At 38.4% G+C, this 18933-nt stretch overlaps 1 protein-coding gene across 3 annotated transcripts in view; it reads right to left on the bottom strand.

Moving 5' to 3' along the window:
• Positions 1–18933, bottom strand: part of RASSF8 (Ras association domain family member 8) — an 88134-nt gene that overhangs the window by 32643 nt on the left and 36558 nt on the right. For all 3 annotated transcript variants that reach the window (XM_071733179.1, XM_071733177.1, XM_071733178.1), the window contains exon 2: positions 16420–16510. The gene's annotated coding sequence lies outside the window, so the exon portion shown is untranslated. The remainder of the gene's footprint in view (positions 1–16419; positions 16511–18933) is intronic.

Genomic DNA, 18933 nt, shown 5'->3' with positions numbered 1-18933 from the left:
GAAGCTATTGGACATTACCAGCAGTGAATGAGTTAATAGACCAGGTTAAGGATTTAGAACTTTGCCACAGATCTTAACAAAAAGAACCTGACCAGTTTTCCTTTAAAGAGAAGTGGCTGCTGGGAGTTCTAATCTTTATTGATATGCAGCTATGAAGTGCACAATACCAGGTAACATTAGGAGGCCAGAATGGCTTATTAAGCACAATTACCTAAAAAGCAATCTAAATCCTGGAAAGAATTCAAGGCAAAGAGCCTACAGAAAGTTTCTGGTATTTTTAAGATAGTAAGAAAATAAAGACCTAAAGTTATCCAAAATCTAAAGTATCGATGAGTCCAGACATCCAAAACATGACATTTAGATTAAAAAAAACCAAACCAAAACAAAAAACCCCAACAATTACTTAAGTACAATATATCAGAAAAGAGAATTAGTGTCTTTTCTTTTTCCATAAGCAAATTGAAAAGCCACATGAAACATCAATGTCAAGATTACCCATATGCTTTGAAGCACTTTCTCAAAAAGAAGGTATCTGGTTCTAAGGGGGGGCACAAGCCATTAGCAATCCTGGGGAATAGTTCAGCATTCTGTGGTTTGGATATCTTCTGCACAGCTGTACATCAAGTTTTCTTGGTTTTCCATTGAAAACAGAGCACACAATTGAGTTTTACATTACATGCATTACATTTTATGCAGACCAGCATTAAAAAAAACAACCAAAGACCAAAAGAATAGTGCAAGTCCTTGAGACATCTGAATTACTGAAGAGGTGACAAAAAAGGCCTATGGTTTCAATAGCAACTAATTTAAAATTGTTCACATAGCACATTTCTATGTGTTTCATATGTTCAGGGGGCTTAAATTTCCAGAAAGTGCTGGGGCCTCAAGCTGTGTGACTTCAATATTTTCAAACACCTCAAACGGAGTGGTCCCAAACAGATGTACTCCAGTGACTCAAAAATGCTGGTCTCATTTGCTAAGATGCTCATTCTCTGTTTTTATTTTGGTTAAGGTTTTCACTGCATATTTTCATGCTAAGGACAAACCCTTTTTGTGTTAATTATTTTAGATGCCTGAAGTTCAGTAATTTTCCAAGGAATCTCTGGCAATTCAAGTCGTTGAAAGAATTCTCTTCCCCCTACTTTCTTCTCTCCTCAGTCATAGAACAACTTCTAGTGTCATGATCCCTCCTCACAAAAAGATTGCATTGAGACAAAGTCCAATATGGAAAGACCAAGGTTGTGGAATGACTACTGATTTAATTCTTCATTATCTTTTCCCTTCCTTCTGCTGCATAAACAATGCAGCCACTGGTACAGACAGAACTGAGCAGCCCCTACAATAGCCCAATAAAGCAAGATAATAATTGAAAACATCCTGCAGAGGCTTGATATGTGTAAAGACAACACATAGCTATTATGATTAACTTTAGATTAAATGCTATTGTATATTATACAAGGAATGTATTAGGATGATTACAATAATTTAATGGCTATCTGCTAGAAACCAAGTGACAAAACAGGCATTGTAACAGAATTTGCAATGATAGTTCTTAGCATTTCATGATCCTGTTTCTCAACACATCTCTGTACACTGAAAACCAGGATTGCTTGAACCTTTATCATTTCAGAGTGGAACGTTCTTATGTAAAAAGTGTTGTACATAAAGGTACCCAATGCTTAAGCCTTTCAAAAGGCTGTTTCTGTAATACCATGTTCTGTAGGGAATCAGCTGCACACCTCTGAAGGGAAGGCACTAGAAGAGGCAAGACTGGGAGGCATCAATCAGCCTTCCATTAGAAATGGGAAGATACCAGACTGCCCCTGAGCCCCTAGAAGGCACTTCTACACTCTGCTGTATACACAGCAGTGTGCCTGTTCAACTCAAACTCCTGATCAGATTTTGGCTCACACACAGCCTGAGCTGAGGCCTGACACATGCTGGGGGCAGCACCATTAGGTCCAAGCAAGGCCAGCACGCAGGAAGGATGCAGTGGCCAGCAAGAGCCAAAGGTCACTGTGCAGCCATTACCCCTGACAGTCTGATGCCACCTGCAGCCATAATCTTTGCATCCTGGTTGTCTGGAAGTTTCTTCAGAATGTGCTAACTCCTGAAAATGGTACATATGAAACTTCTGAACTAAAAGGTATCTAATGTCAGCTTACTTAAAAAAGCTTTTGAAGCAGATCCAACAGCAGCTGGACTGCTGAGGTTTTGGTGCTTTCCAGTATGATACAGGGGACACCTGCACTATAACAGAGAAGAAAGGATGTGTACTTTCACTATCAGCTAAGTAACTATTTTGGTCATAGATGAATGAGTTACAAGTTATGAGTAGCAAGTTATGAATTAGAAAACTTGTGAATTATAAACCACATAAATTAATTGATGAATCCATGAATTCATGTATTAAACCAGTCTGTACAAAGGAGACAGAGCCCTTGTTTATCATGTTTGTTTTCTTTCCAAATGAGCTCATAAAATAAAGCTTAATTTACAGAGTATGTTGCCCTATAAATTTGAGGGATCCAAATGGATTGTGACAGCTTCATGCTGATATTGGTACGAAAAGAATGAGCTCTTCACAATATTCCAATCAGGAAGTTTTTGGATTGGTTTCCTCTTTTTGTTTTTAGACGCAATGTAGCATCATTTTGAATGCAGCAATATTTTGAAAAGAAAGGATTAAACTTGATCTTAATGGAAGAAATCCAGTCCTCTGACGTAAAGATCACCATAAGGTCACTTTTTATGTGTTTTCACCATAACCTTAATTTGAGTGTTATTTCCTAATCAACATAATGACCAGCCTAAACTTTAACCTGGAACAGCTATTATTATCTGGGAATTCATCTGTGTGTGCAACCAGCACAGTCAATAGCAGATAGTGGTAGATTGGATTTCTTTGTAAAATGAAATTATGTTGCACATAGATTGCAAGAAGAAAATTACAATCAAAACTTTCAGCTTTTATTTTTATTCCCAACCGATCTCTGCCTGTAGAGGAAGCAGCCTGCTTTCATTGCAGTATCTGCATCCTTTGGATGTAGTCAAGTCAGTTGTCCTCCGTGGGGAATAAAGAAAAATTCTATGCATGGAAACTCAGGAGTTTCCAACCCTCTATGTGGGAGTACTCTGCAGAAGAGAAAGCATTTAATTAAAAACAACTTTGGAGCTTAAGTCCTGCTTGTTCAACTATCTGCAGTCCTTCCATTTACAAAAGCTCACTGGGATTCTACAGACAAAGAAGCTGAAGCACTTCGGCTGAACTAACCAAACCTGAGAGCTTTCACTGTTAGTAACATACTTTCTTGCTTTAGTAGTGCTTTAATACTAGGTGTATCCAGACACAATACCTCCAAGCTATTTCTGAAATCTTTGCTTTCACAAAGTTGAGGCATGTATAGCTATGGCATAAAGCTACAGTCATACGATCTGATCCTTTTTACCAGAGAAATAAAAAAAAAAAAGCTAGAGAACAGTATCACTTCATCCAAATTCCACTGCAAGGGCTGGGGTCATACTGTTTCCATGTGCAAACACCATGTGGTATATCCTGCACTCTGCTGACAAGAAGCAATCTAATACTAGGATTCTGCCTACTAAACAAACAATATTGTAATCCACTGTCAGCTGTACAGTAACTGCTGTGCTCTGTCAAAACATACTTTTAAGGATAAATATGCTAAGAAAACCTGCAGGAAAAAAGATCAGATACTAGCTCTGAGTTATAATGCTTTCTTCCACATGCCATGACTCCTCAAAAAACAAGCTTGCATAAATGCACAACAAATGGGGGTGTGAGTTCTTACCTTTGCATCAGAACAAACGCACTGCTGCATCAGCACTCTGAAGAATATTATTTAGAGTAACAGTGTCAGAATAGGTATCTGAGCAGCATGGTTTCAGGCTTGAAACCAAACTCCAGCGAGCACTATTTCGACTTCTAAAACTGGACAGTTTTAGAAAGCAGTATTTAAGACAGCAATGAGTGACACTGACTGGAAACAATTCCCTGTGGTTACACTTGCAGGTAAAGACAGACGAAGAAGATGACATGCTGGACATTACTACATTCCTTCTGGGCTCCAGGGATGGACTTCCTAAAACCTGCAGTGCCAGAGCTCCCTATTCAGCACAGCAAAAGGACAGAGGTGAGTATCTGGGAACAGCCACTGCACAGCCAGTGTGCCCAAACCCCTCAGAGACAGATAGACACCTGCAAACATGTCTCCTGCATGTGGGCTCTTCAGTCAGGCCAGGTGAGGATGGGGAACATGCACAGCTCAAAGTCCTCCTTCTCAGGAATTTGGTTTTGAACCAAGACCCAGGGACAAGGACAAGGCTATATGCAGAAGCTCAAAGCATTTACTCCTGTAGTGGGAGAGCAAGGGTTCCAGACTTTCCTTTGCTTGAAGTGCCTCAAACATCATCTTTTACTTTCAGATAAGTATTACATTATTATACAACAGCATGTAGCATTCCTCTTGTCATGAAGCCAAAAAGGAAACACCAATGCAACTGCAGAAAATGCAAGAGGGATTTTAGCTCTACAAATCTGGTAATTAAAGGCATTCTTATGCTGCGAAACAATTTTCAGTTCTTAATACTGCTTACAGAGTTTGGATTAAAAAAAATTCCTTTCATAGACATAAGTACACAGTCCTGGCAGCAAAGATTAGAACTCAGGAAGGTCACACTGTTGTTTTTCCAAAGCATAGAGAGAAGAATGTGCATTAGAATCTCTAGTACAGTATCAGCAGGTGAACATTAGATTAACATTCAGAGGGTGAAAAAAATCAAGTGTCTAAAAACTAGACTGGATGTATAACCATAAGAAAGTTACACTTTTATGAAAAAACCCTCTCATTTAGTATTCTGAAACCACTAACCCGAGGACAGAAAGAAAGCCTGAAGACATACAACTTTCATACTAAACAATAAGCTGAAAATATAATTCACTAATAATCTTTTAGATTTAAAAAAAAAAATTAATATACCAGGGGGACAGCAAATCTTGAATAAAGCATGCTCCAAAGCACAGCAGTGATATCAGCTTCATCCTAGGACAAGCTTTAGACAAGTAGTGGATCATCTAGTCCAGTCTCAGAAGTTCTCTCCATCCTAAATTGTTCTATGTTGTTTGCCTGCCAACATATAAGGGCAGGTTAATACAAACACATGCATAATGTGTTAACACATACAAACACTGACTGTGTTTAGCTTACTTGAAACAACTTTTAAGTTGTGGATCAGGTAACACTGATTGTTCCAATGAATCAGCACCAGAACCCATTATTAAGTTCTGATTTCAGCATCCAGGGAGCAGCCAACACACAGTTAAACCTTCCATCATGTTATGCCAACATAAATACTAAGACTTCTTGTTTCTGCTGACACTTCTCCTTGTGATGCTGAGTGCAGTACAATATGATTGGTAGATAATGTTCAGCAACCAGTCTCTTTTTTAAAAAAAAAAAAAAAACAACAACAAAACAAAGTTGCTTGCAGAGGTCAAGTTGCCCTCAAGAACTTTATGAAAGAATTTTGCCTTGAAGCCGACTCCTAGTTATCTAAAACTATGATTAGTTTTAACCTTAAAGTTGTCTCTGTAAGGCAGAAGCACCAAGGATGCTGCCTTGGTCCAAACACTCAGTTTCTCAAATGGGGGGAGCCTACCACAGAAAAACATTATTTCCAACTCACTGAAAGACAATAGATTGCTCAAAAACTTCTGAAATAGCCCAGCATGAAGAAATTTTTATTAACATAGTGCTTATGAGATCTGCACAAAACTTTCTTATAACCTACTTATGTCCTGTGGCGTTAGTGCCAGCTCACTGCAAGAACCTGGGGAAAGAGACTAAGATTGCACAAAAGAAGATGTAGACTTGAGCTTCAGGCTCCACGATCCTTAAACTGTCCTAGAGCAATACCTGTGTAAAGACTACAGGAATTGTCTTTCTGAGGTCAATCTACAGTCTCAATATTTAGCCAGGCATTGGTACACAGAAAAACCCCACACTCCAAAACCTCTGCACGGCTCCTGAGAGAACAAAAATCAGCTAGCAGGCCATAATGACTAATTACACACAGGTATTGTAGCAAGATAAGGCTAAAGAAAATGGAGAACACTTCAACACATAGTAAAGTTTAATTAAAATAGGAAACTTCAATTCAATTCAAATCCAGTTTAGTGTAAATCACTGCCAGTGGAGCTTATTGTATAAACTAGGGATCTAGCACAACATTCCTTTTGCTTAGCAGAGGAATTGATCCAAATAGGCCAAAAGTCAGATGTCAGCTAGAGTGGAGGGGGGAATAAAGTATTGAGACACACACAAGTCCTGTTAAATAGTGAAGTGAATGTAATGACAACTAAACAGAACACCACAGCACTCAAATCCTCCCAGCTTCAAACCAGAGAGGTGAAGCTAGCAGGTAAAGTGTTGCTGATAAGGGAAGGAAAAGGTTATGATGCTATAATGTCTTTATACCCATTTTATAGCCCTGCAAAGAGCTACACTGCAATTCAAAAGCATATTTTACCAATGCTACGTGTATCTCAGAATTGAGGTAAGGAAAAAAAAAAATTACAGATTCAATTGAGAATCTCTAACAGACTAGACTTTTTATGTCACTGTAAAAACCAAAATAAATCTAAGCCACGCGTGATAGACTATGATGTACAGTTCACTTTCCATGTTATTTTAAAACCTCTTCTTTACCTGTAAAGCACTTCCATAACATGCTACTGGCACTGAGACAGCCAAGAGAAGTTGGTGGTTTAAGCAGTTCTGTAGGTATTGTTGACATATCTCCAAGGAAAGTAATGGCATTTGAGATAGCACTAAAAAACTACATTAGCAACTATATTTTCTACATAAAGTTCTTTTTCCAGTTAAACCATAGTTTTTGCATCAACTGCATATAAGGTTATGTTTACACAGCCACTACAGAATTGAAAATGGTAAGTTTATTATCTTACTCACAAATATCTGTGTTTTCCCCTGAGACCACACACACTGCAAGATGGAAACTTATCAGTTATTTTTCTAGAGGTTCCCTGCATTCACATTAAGAGTTTTTATTCTGCAGAGTTATGCTTCAGTAAAGAAAATGTAAGATTCTTTAGCTATAAAGACATCACAAACCCCCCAGTGCTGTAAGGATAATATTTATGAGTATATTGAAGAGATTGAACTCAAGACTGTTTAACTACACTACACACAGCTGATGTCCTTTTTCTTTGCTTTCTTCTAATAAAACCCTGGTACTTTTGACTTTGGTTTTAGCCTTTGAGATATAAAACAAACAAAGAAGAAGGGTGATTTCTTTTCCTTACCAAATTCTGAAGTACATTTCATGACCTCCCAAGGATCTTTCCTGCCAGTACTTTCTATAATTACGTGGAAGAGGTAGAAGAGTATGTGTAGGAGCAAGGAAATTACATAGCTTCCATGTACTGAGTAGCAGGCAGAGATTTATGACTTTAGCTGACAAGGACTCCCACACTGTGTTGTTTTTCAGAATCAATAAATAAGTTATGCAAACCCTTCTGAAAAACTCTGATAACACTACATTTGGCAAAGATACTTCTCTGGTGGCTGAAGCAACCCTGTTAATATGCACATGAAGCGTATGAAGTAACCCAACAAAATTGCAGAAGCATTTTTGTCACATCTTAGTTTGAGAGTCTGTACTACCTACACTTATTTATATCCCTGGCTTGCACTGTCTACACGAAGGAGCTGAGTTAGAACATGCACAAGCATATTGATCAGCAAATCACAGCAATAAATGCATCACTAACATATGGCATGGCCAAAAGTAGCCTACACATGCTCTAGACATGGACTGCCAGATTGCTTTCAGCAACAGAGATGTAGGGATGTACAAGCAGTGTTTCATCTCTAATACAACTCGCATCCCAAACTCAAGAAAATCATCCAGGTTTACTCAGAGAGTGAGCAGAGAACTAAGCCAACCTCACAAGTAAACAAGTGGTCTATTTTAACACAGGACATGGCTCCTGCATTCACTTGGATGCCACAACTTACTTCAAAGAAAGGGCTGGAGTGGCATGGAAGGGAGGAGACAGAGGCCACACACACTGCACACACTGTTCACTGGGAAACAAGCTCCAGCCACACCACTCCCCTCCCCAGACCTGAAACTGAACAACTCCCATTTTTCTAAGATGTCTAATCTGAAAAAAAACATTATAATCACTGGCTACATTGAAGTGCCAAAGCCATATTAATTGCTACATTAGGTTACATAAATAGTGCCTTTGTTTCTATATTTAAAGTTCTAACAAGCTTTTTTTAATCTCATCTAGATTATACTTGGGAATAGTTGAAAATGGTAAATAAGCTTCATCTGTACCAAACCCTCAGTAGAACAACACATTTCAGCTTCCTGACTGTGTATTTTCTTAAGATGTGAGTCTTCTGGTATTTGCATAATAAAATGACCAGAACCAATAATCCAAACAATTTGTGTTACAGGACAGGCACTAACAGCATTTTCTCTTCAAGTACTATCACAGTTATCTGACCCTGTCTGAGCCTCAAAATCAAGTGCATTTTTTATATTTTTAAATCAAGTCTAAAACATACAGAATAGCACTATTTTCAGAGGAAAAAAAAAATCCAAGCCTTTACACAAATGGAACATCCATATGCTACTCATTTACTGAAAACCCTGTTTAAGCAGAGGCATTAATGATCTCTTTTCCTGCTTGGATTGACAGGGTTCTAGAAACATCTAAACAACATGTAATACCTTTTTCCAGCATGGAAAAATCAAAATTTTAAAAAATTTTTAAATCAAAAAGGTTACCAAAACCCTTCAGCATCTATTGTCTGAGCATGTTTGAAAATAAGATAACTCCATTTCAATTAATAACAGATAAATGAACTTCTGGTGCCATATAGCACTAAATCAGTATAACAGAGTTGGACTTTGGAAATAAGGTTCTTGGATACAGTCAGAGAAGACACATTGCCAAAATTTACTGCATTATCCATGAAGACCACCATGATTTACAAAATCTCATTTTCTACTCATGAATACAGAGAGCCAGAAGCCTAAAAAGGCTCTAAAGCATGCTTCACTTTCTACATTCTAGTAGATTCACAGGAGAATTAAGCATACACATAGTGCCTCTTGAGAGTAAGGATGCAACTACAAACATCTTAAAAAAATATGACATTCCTCCAAATAAGAGCACAAGTGGAATAGTTACAAACATCTTCAGCTACATTCTGACTTCATATCGAGTATTTGTGCTAAAATTATTTAGTATTATTCATTAAATACTGTAAGTGCACAAGTGCATAATACCAGTTCTTTACCAATATCCTCGTTTAAGAAACCTTTATCCAGAAAAATGATAGGAGAATCTCCCATGCCCTAAGAAATTGTGCTAATTATCAGACTACAGGATTCTGAGGAAATCATTCCAGACACCCTCCTATTTCATGTGCATAACTAAGGTGCTCCTCGCAGCAGGGACTGAAGCCTTGGGAATCTCCCAAAGACACAGTTGTCAGGAGACAAGGAAGCAAGCTGTCCCAGTGTATCCAATCCAGGAGATTCAGTTTAGGAAATCCTGCAGCCTGGTTTTGTCAGAAATGTCAACTTAAAAGACTTCTGGCAAAGGAGAGGCTTGAACCTTATTTAGCAATGTGCTCACTACTGATCTGTTAAACAAAAATATAATGGGACAAGTTCAGATAGTCTTACACTTCGTTTCCCTTCCTTCCTCATAAACCAAATTGATAGGAAAGCCTGGATATGAAACCAAATGCCTGGGGAGGTGAGAGGGGGGAAGGTTTTGTAGGGGTGGTAAACCCCAACAATTAAATTTTAATTTAAAAGGACTTAGCTGTTTAACTGGAGAAAAGAAAAAAAAACAAAAAAACAAAAAAACAAAAAAACACCCAAAACAAAACACTCTGAACATAGTAATTCCTCATCCAGCACAAAGAGACACACAGAACTAGAGAATATTTGCTTTTAGAAGCAATTTGGGATCTTAACATTTTGATTTTGTCTGCCACCACACAGACCTTCAGTCTTTTTTTATGAAGACACAAAGCTTTGCTTTATGGAATTCAAAAGGATGCTTTGTCCAAAATGTAATAATCCTGTTACAGGTGACAGGTGTCAGGCTTGGCCAGCTCAGTGACAAGTTCAATAGCTTCCTGGAGAAGCTTTAAGACTTTAATTAAAAGTCTCCTCAGACCTAGACAAAAGTTATACAAATCCAAAATTAATTTTGAAAAGGAAGCAAGATAGGCATCCAGGTTTCTCTTCCACTTAAGTGACAAATGATCTGATTATTAAAAGTTTAATGTATTTGTAAGAAAGATTTTTGCAGAATTGACAAAGATAGTAGCAAAATGTAGTAAAATTTAAAGTCTATTTTCTCATTCTTACTTCAAGATACCAATTACTAAGGCATGTTTCCTTAACTAAAATTCAAAAGTTAAACTTTTATTGCTTTAAAGCACAGAAATTCTGACTTTTAAACATTGTGAAGAACAGAACTGCCAAGCCATCATGAAAAAAAAAAAAAAGTATTCTATCAGAATGTCATCTGTTCAAGAACAGTTTCTTTCCTGACAAAGAAATTATTGTGTACTGTAGTGCAAAAATCAGTACTATCTTGGTAGTTGAAGGCTGGAAAAACTACATTTTTACTTACTGCTATGCAAACATCAAGTGAAAAAGCTTTGAACTGTTGTTAGAAGTTGGGTAATAGGCACATACTTTCCTCTCAAATGTTTAATGGCTGTGTATCATTAAACACCTATCAGGTGAGGTCTTCTGTATCTTGCTACTACAGAGATTAGAATATTGCAGAATTCACTGATGATTAATAAATTAATAAAAAACAAACTGTGCCATCAAAAAGGTCAGCCAGGTTAACTTTAAATACAGAGTCCACAGGACAGAAAAAACCAACCCAACGAATGGAGCAATTTCAAACCTTGCTCAATAACTTCATGAAAAGGTTTGCATGTAACACTCTGGGCTTGGACATAGCAACCCATGTCTGAAGGACTAAAGAAAGAAACAGAAAAGTCAGGCTTTCCTGGGTCTTCATTAAAGTGGCATTTCCACACACCACCCTCTCTGTCATTTATTACCAATGATTCTGTCCTTGTTTCCAGACAGACTGTCTCCACTTACATTCCATTTTCAGTTTGCCCTCAGTCGGCAAGAAAATGATGAGTCCCAATTCTGAAAAAAACACTGGCAGAAGTATTTTTTTTTTTTTTTTTTTAAACATAAGGCCAGTATATTTCTCAGAAACATGGCTGTAGTATTCAACTTTAAATGCATTCCAGAAACTTGGTGTACTGGTGCTGCAAATGTAGGCAAACCATTTAGATTTGGGTATCAGATCTGAGTTTTGTGCCAGGACAGGTTTACATAGGATAGTAAGAAAAGGAAAAAACCCAAAACAACCTTAAATGAGAAAATAAGAAACTACACATAATAAAGCTGTGAAGAAATGAGGAAAAGGGAAGAAACACATATGCATACATTATGGTATGTTTAACTTCAGCTATGCTATCCCACCAGTCTGAACAAGTGTGAGGTAATTAAAGAGCTGCAACAGATAGCAAGGGAACAAGAGGCACATTGTGCAGTATTCAGCTCTGGAGTGGGGAACAGAGAGACAGAAGAGATGAAAAGTACTTCTTGTAATCCAAAGAATGCAGTAAAATTCAAGGATCTCAGTGATAACACTGTCACAGCAATCTTCTTTTATTTTCCTGTACTGACTCAACCCAAAGACAGTATGAGAAAAAGGTACTTATGGAGTAAGCAGAAAGGTGCAAGAGAAGCAATGAAAATGTGGAAGGTATTGAGATTATTTGACACCTCAACCAGCACTTCCTGGCATGCAAGAGAAAAACTCTCCTTGAAGTAGCCATCATTTTAAAAAGCACCCAGGAACTTGTCCCATCTCTTAATTTCTTTCAGCAGATACTGACACTAAAGATAAAGGGGGGAAATCACGAGATCAACGAGTGAGAGATTTTCTGACTCATAACCAGGGACATTCAGATGGAAAAAAAACAAAACTGCTCTGCTTACATGGCAGAAATATGGTTCTGGAAGGGAGCACGCTCAGGTTTTTCAGTCCAGACAGTAGTAGAAGTCTCTCTCCAGCTCAGGAAGGTCAAACACATCCACTTCATGAAAAACACAGGCCACAAAACACTTCAGTAGTTACAGCTGGAGGACACAAATTAAGTCTCTATGCTGCAACACTGAAGTCTGGATTTGTTACTTATTAACCCTCCCAGAAAATGTAATACTGCCACTACTCAAAATAATGAAGTAACACGCTATTAGTAAAAGCCTCTGGAGTGTCTCTCAAAGGTTTTGTCAGCTCTATTTAAAACATTGTGTGAATTAAATTAATTTAGAAAGCTATCAGACATAGAATGAACTTCAATGAATAAGTAAATCTAATTCTCAAGAAGGTCTATTTTTGTACACTTTTCATATTTGAACCTTAAGTACTGGAAGAATAAAAAATTCTCAGAGTCACTTCTCTGTTTTGAAATCAAGACACAATTGAAATTCTCATTTAGCAACCAAATGCTTCATTAAGAAGTGTAAGTGTCCTAGACCATCTACTGCTCCCCCCAAAAAACCCTGTCCTAAACTAGTCCCACAATATCTGCACTTTCAGGTTCTTTAGATGGTCTCAAACCTGCTCTTCTCCTCTCCTTCAGAGGGGGGAACCTTCTTTCTCCCAGTCCCTTCCTTTAGCTTCTGCAACTTGAAGAAGTTTGGTTGGATCCCTTGCCAGTGAAGACTGAGAAAAAAGGTCACTGAGCTTTCTCCATATCCCACAAGACCAGGTCTCCTGCTTCCTTCTGGAGAGGCCTTTCCTCTCCAGACATTTTTCCTAGTCTTCCTTTTTTCACTGACCTGTAGAAGCTTCTCTTGTTAACCTTTGATGTCCCTGGCCAGAATTAATTCTGTCTGGGCTTTAGCTTTCCTACCTTGATCCCAGGCTGCTAGGATGACTACTTCATACTCCACCCAAGCTTCTTGTCCTTGCTTTCACCCTCTGTAGGCTTTCTTTTTACATCTAAGTGTGTCCAGGAGCTCCTTGTTCATCCATGCAGGCTTTCTGGCATTCTTGCCTACTTTCCTTTTTTGGGATGCATTGCTCCTGGGCATGGACGAGGTGATCTTTGAATACTGATCAGCTTTCTTGGCCTCCTCTCCCCTTCAGAGCTTTATTTCACGCTACCCCACCAAGCAGATTCCTGAAGAGGTCAAATTCTGCTCTCCTGAAGTGCAAGGTAGTAAGCTTGCCATGCACCCTCCTTGCAGCTTACCTTTGCTAGTAAAGGCTTCAAGGACAATTACAACTGAGATTATGATTCACAAAAGGAAGCAGTTTGCACCACTGCAAAGTCTCAGCATAAGAAAAAAACCTCCCCTACATGACTTACATGAAGAAACAGCAAAAGTGAGAAGGGTAGTGTCCCTGTGGAAGAACAGGGAGCAGGATCCAAAACCTTGACAGATGCTGTTCCGAAAAGATAAAAGACAAGAAATACGCTGGACATGAGAATTCCTAATCCATAAAAATAAAAGGAACAAGAAGTCACAGCAAATGCCCAGGGAAGAACAAAAAGGCTGCAAGAATACTTCATAGTTCTCCTGAAAGCCCTGTTGGGTCCCAACTGGTCACACCTTCAGCATCCCCAGGTGTGACTTGTATTTATCTGCCTCAACAGGATTTCTCTTCTACTTTTTAGTCTCCACAGTTTTGTGGAAAGCAGTTCCAGAAATCTAATCCTTGAAGTATGAGGAATTACCTGCTTTTTGTTTGTTCTGATCTATGTTCCTATTTCTATTTGAAGTCCACTGGTTCTTCTGATGCCAGGATGAATAGATTAAGTTCTGTTTGTCTTCTTCTCATTCATCATTCTGTAGTCATTCCTCCTACACTGAGCTGTTTTTTTTTTTTTTTGGACTGAAATGTCCTAGCTTGCTAAATTGCTCATATCTCTCATCATCTTTGCTACCCCACATGTAAAGTTCTACTTCTCTCTGAGATGAAGGAACCAACATGTAGAAACTGTCAAAAACATAAGGGAACCACAGATTTATATGTGAGTATAATGTTGGCTTTGTTTGCAATTTTATTGAGACACTGAATAAAAGCGATATTAATTTTTTTTTTTAACTAAATCTATTGCAACTCAATGATTTCAGCTGGGAAAAAGTATTTTAATAAACCACATACTACAAGATGACCCTTTGTCTCATGCCCCAAAATAGACAACAAAGTCACATGAAAACAAATTAGATTAGTGAGGCTTAGGAAGAAAATTGGTTTATTCAAAATAAGTGAAGGTAAGCAACTAATTCTCTCCATGTGAGGATAGACAAGCACCATGTTGATGAATTTTTAGCAGGCACACACCTCCTGCTCTCATACCACAAAATAATTCAGACCGTAACTCCCATGCCTCCTTTCAAAGTGACAAATAAAGGAGTGACACTCTAGCCACCTGGCAGCTAGCCACAGGCTTGCTCCACTGAGAGGACTTTACTGAAATAATAGTCACAACAAATACTCAAAGATTTTAACTTGGCAGAAGAAAACCTGACTGGATACCATCACATTCTGGGTTTCCTGGAGTTACAGGTTAACATATACACACACACATATATATATATACACACACATATGCATGCCCTGGCTAAACACCATCTGGGAAAAAGAATAGTCCAGTACCTTAGTAAATTCTACATGCTGTTTTAGTCAACAGGACTATCTTCATTGTGGTACTACTCCAACATACAGAATCACCACATTCTTTAGCAAGAATATCTTGCTGGTTGCAAGCAGCAATTAATGCTGTCAAAATGTCTGTTTTTGAAGATACACATAACACACCTAGAACGTGAGACTGAAAATACTTTAATGAATAACCAGAAAGACCTAACAAATAAAAGACATCTTAAGACACTGTCAGTGCCTAAAGCTAGACTCCAAGGCAACACAGCATTTTTAATGCTGTACATATCTACATACATGCATACATACACACAACTGCTCCACTTCAGCAAAGCTCCTATACAGTAGACACAGCACAATTTACACAGGCATATGCATGTTTATACTAGTTAACATTCTACAATGTGTTAAGGACAATGAAAGTAAATACTTTCTGTCATGCAATATTACTGCCTATGCTTCCAGGGCTGGAAAAACCATCAGGGATTTTGTGCTTCAGCCTTTCCTTTAATAAGAAAAGCTACTGTGTATTTATGCTTGCTTGTACTTCTGATGCATGGAACTTAAATATGAGACAAGCTATTCATTTGGCAAATGACCACAGTATTTTAATCTGTTTAGTTATACTGGTCCCTCATCTACTTCACTCATCAATGGAATACTAACTAAATACTGTATTTGCAGTAGAAGTTATAGAATGGCATTCTATACAAAAAATGCTGAGGGTGTGACTGGTATAAAAACTACCACTGAAAAGCTGACATATGTACATAAGACAGATTAGCTTTAAGTGAGGCCTGTAAATGGTGACAAGCCAGAGAAGAAACTTCATTCTGCTCAGATTCCAAAATGCATTAAGTAAAGTGAATTTCCCCCAGCTGCTTCATCACTTATGCCATAAACCAAAAACCTCAAAATTCAAAGCAATATGAAAGGTAATACTAATGTTTAATCTGACAGTGTATATTTTTATTGCATTAAATTCTAAGTTCTGATCTTTCTGCTATATCAAAAATCAATTACATTGTCAGGAAAAAACATAACCTGCTACTGTTTTCTTTTCCTGGCATCTGAAAACACCCCTGTCCTCAAATAAAGTCAAGACCTGTATTAAGCCAAGGAGGATCAGGGCCCTCTGCTCAGAGCACATCTAAGGCACAACCCAAAAGGCAGCTGCAGGCTGCATTCTCCAACTCCATGTGCAGTCACAGCTCCCTGCCTGACCCACAAGTCACCCACTGAGAGCTGCTGCCCAAGAGGAGCTGACAGACAGAGAAGTCAGGGACAAGAGCATCCTCAGGGCACACTTCTCAGAGACAGGTTAGCCTTGGGTCTCCCTCTCACACAGCTGGAGGGCATGTACATAGACACCAGGGGAGAGATAAATTTAGCAGGACTGTTGAAGGTCTGCTTCAAAACAGCACTGTTTTGAGAAAACAGCTGTTGCACAGAGCAGGGGAGCTGAGATCTTGCTCAGATTTCTAATGTTAGGAAGAAAGAGGGAATGATGAATATAGATCTATGAAGTTCTTTATGCTTTCAAATTCTTGGCACGTGCTATGTGCAAGTCCTTGCAGAAGGGAGAAGAAAAATTGTCATTTGAAGTTTCTTGGTCAGTTTCTTACCTGCAGATGAAGACAGAGAGAGATGTCTGCTTACACAGTGGGTTTAGGGCAATCTGCTACTCCAGGCATAGGAATCAACTCTGCTGACCAACTAGAAGAAAAAATTGAAACACATAATGCATAAGTAGAACTGTCTTCTTGAGGGTAAAGTCCCGTTCCCTCCTCCTCCCTCCTTTAATGCTTTGGAAAAAAGTGTTCACCTATAGGTGTGTATATGTAACAGCCTCTGACACACAAGTAGTATTTTATTTCTTGAAAGTAAGTTCAAAAGAAATATGGAATGCTACACTTAATTTCCTAGCTCTTAAACCTGGTGTGACATTCTCATGCTATAAATAACCAAGTGTGGTAAACAACATTTCTACAGCTTTCCAGAACATCAAGAAAAAACTAAGTGCTGTATTAGGTAGTCACGAGCCTCTACCACTGCTAAATTATAAATATAGGAGATTATTTCACAATCTTCTTTCCCAGATTTCTTTTTAAGGAAAACCATCCTCAAACTGGAGGTGCTCCAGACATAAAAACCTCCCAAGTACTCTGAAACTGCACACCCTGGCTCCCCCCTTGCAGTAGTGAATCATGGCTAATACTTGCACATGAACTCAAACAAACTAGGCAAAGGGTAAAAATCCCAAACTGCTGATTAAGACTAGTATTAATCAGCTTGGAAGGGATGCTTACTAGGGATGTTTATGAGCATAATTGTGACAGACTTAAAAACATAGCCTAATACTATGTCATTGCCAAGGAGAACGTGTGAGAAGCAGTTCATTTGAAATTTCACCACTCAAGACTTTCTGAATGGTATTTTGAAGGAACATATCCATTACACGTAACAATAAATGGGATTTTTACAGTTTGACAGAAGCACAGAAGGATAGAACTAAATCAGGAAAACTTTTCCTCTAGTCTTTTAGCATCTCCTCTCCCACCACAGCCAGCCATTTTAATTTTGTCAAGACCAACTTTTTCTCCTAGAAGCTGTCAGAACTATAAAAGAAAGACTCAATAAGCACCAACTGCAGTCTAATCATGTCATAAGGGTCCAGAAAAATGACAAAACCCCTTTAAAGATCTCGAGAGAGGCCTGTTGTAACATGCTAGACCACACGCACTATGCCTCAAAGCCCTACAGGAGCAATTACTTCTTTCATTATGACCAAAAACTTCAAAACAGGTCATTCAGGAGCTCCAGACGCATACCGAATAATTTTTTGCCACCAGCAGGTGAATATGTAGCTTTCATTCATTAACCAATACTCATTAAATTCCCAAGCTGCCAGAATGTATTTTTGTGAAGTCATGTTTCTTGCTTTCCACTCTGTGGACCCACCAGCAGTTACTAATGGTTTACATGAGCCTTTTACTTTAGCTCTGAAACGACCATAACTTGTTTTTAGTGAGTTTATGCGTCTCAGCTGAGAGGGTATAATTTTATACAAGGAAGATGTGCTTCAGAAACACCCATTATTTATTTGCTTGCAGTGACCTTATAGACCATTGCTTCAGATTCCATTCAGGTTTATTCATCACAGCCATAGATGGAGTCAAAATCTGTAGAAAATGCTGTTCATTCATTTAACCCACTACATCAGGTTAAAAAACCAGTGCTTGAGCCCCAGTTACTTATCAGTTCCCATATACACATGCCAGATTAGGAAAATAAATCTGGTTGTAGGACATAGATGGTGATTCACTTAATGCAGAGAGACATATGCTTTAATTATGATGTGGAAGTGAGAGGTAGAGAGGGCAGAAATATCATCTCAACCTAAACTAGGAAAGCTTAGGTTCAGGACACTCAAATTGTCTTCATGTATTGCTGTATGATTGACTTCATGAGACAGTAGTAAACATTTCTGTTACTGTTCATTGTTAACTACTCCAGAACACACCACAAGCAAAGAACAGTGGGTTTTTAACCTGAGAATGGAGTATCTGTGATGCTGATCCAGCAGTAGGCACCAACACTTGCACTCAAACAGAGCCACATTTCTTCAGCTCTACTGAAGCACTAAGGCTCTTCTCAGACCACTCTGCAAACCGAGTGGGAAGGAGTAAGAATAAGAGCCACATTTTGTCCTTAGGGACCCCTATTAAATCAGATTCTCAACATCAGCCACTTCCTCTTTGTTTTCCTCAAAGCCATATGGCTTCCTGACAGAATCTGTACAAACAATAAATCCATTAATCTACCCACTGTTGGAGGAAAAGGCAATTTTTTTCCCTTCCCTTCATCAATTCAGACATTTTTAATGGAGATGTTTTATGTATTTTATTTTATGGAACTCCCAAAGTCTTCTTTGTTCTCACACTGCAGCCTTGTACAATGGAGTCCTAATTCCAGACCATGCTTGTAGAAGGAGATCCTGACATGTTAAAATGTCAAAAATACACAGGAACAGAGAGAAGTCTGTCAAGCCAGAGAGAAAGGGGTCTAATAGGGAGATAAAGTATAAATTGCTACCTACCCTCCCTAGTATACTGTGCCAAGAAACAAAATAACAAATC

The sequence above is a fragment of the Heliangelus exortis genome, chromosome 1, assembly GCF_036169615.1.
Source record: "Heliangelus exortis chromosome 1, bHelExo1.hap1, whole genome shotgun sequence".
NCBI lineage: Eukaryota > Metazoa > Chordata > Aves > Apodiformes > Trochilidae > Heliangelus > Heliangelus exortis.
Note: the sequence above shows the minus strand (reverse complement) of the source record. Positions and strands in the feature narration are given on the sequence as shown.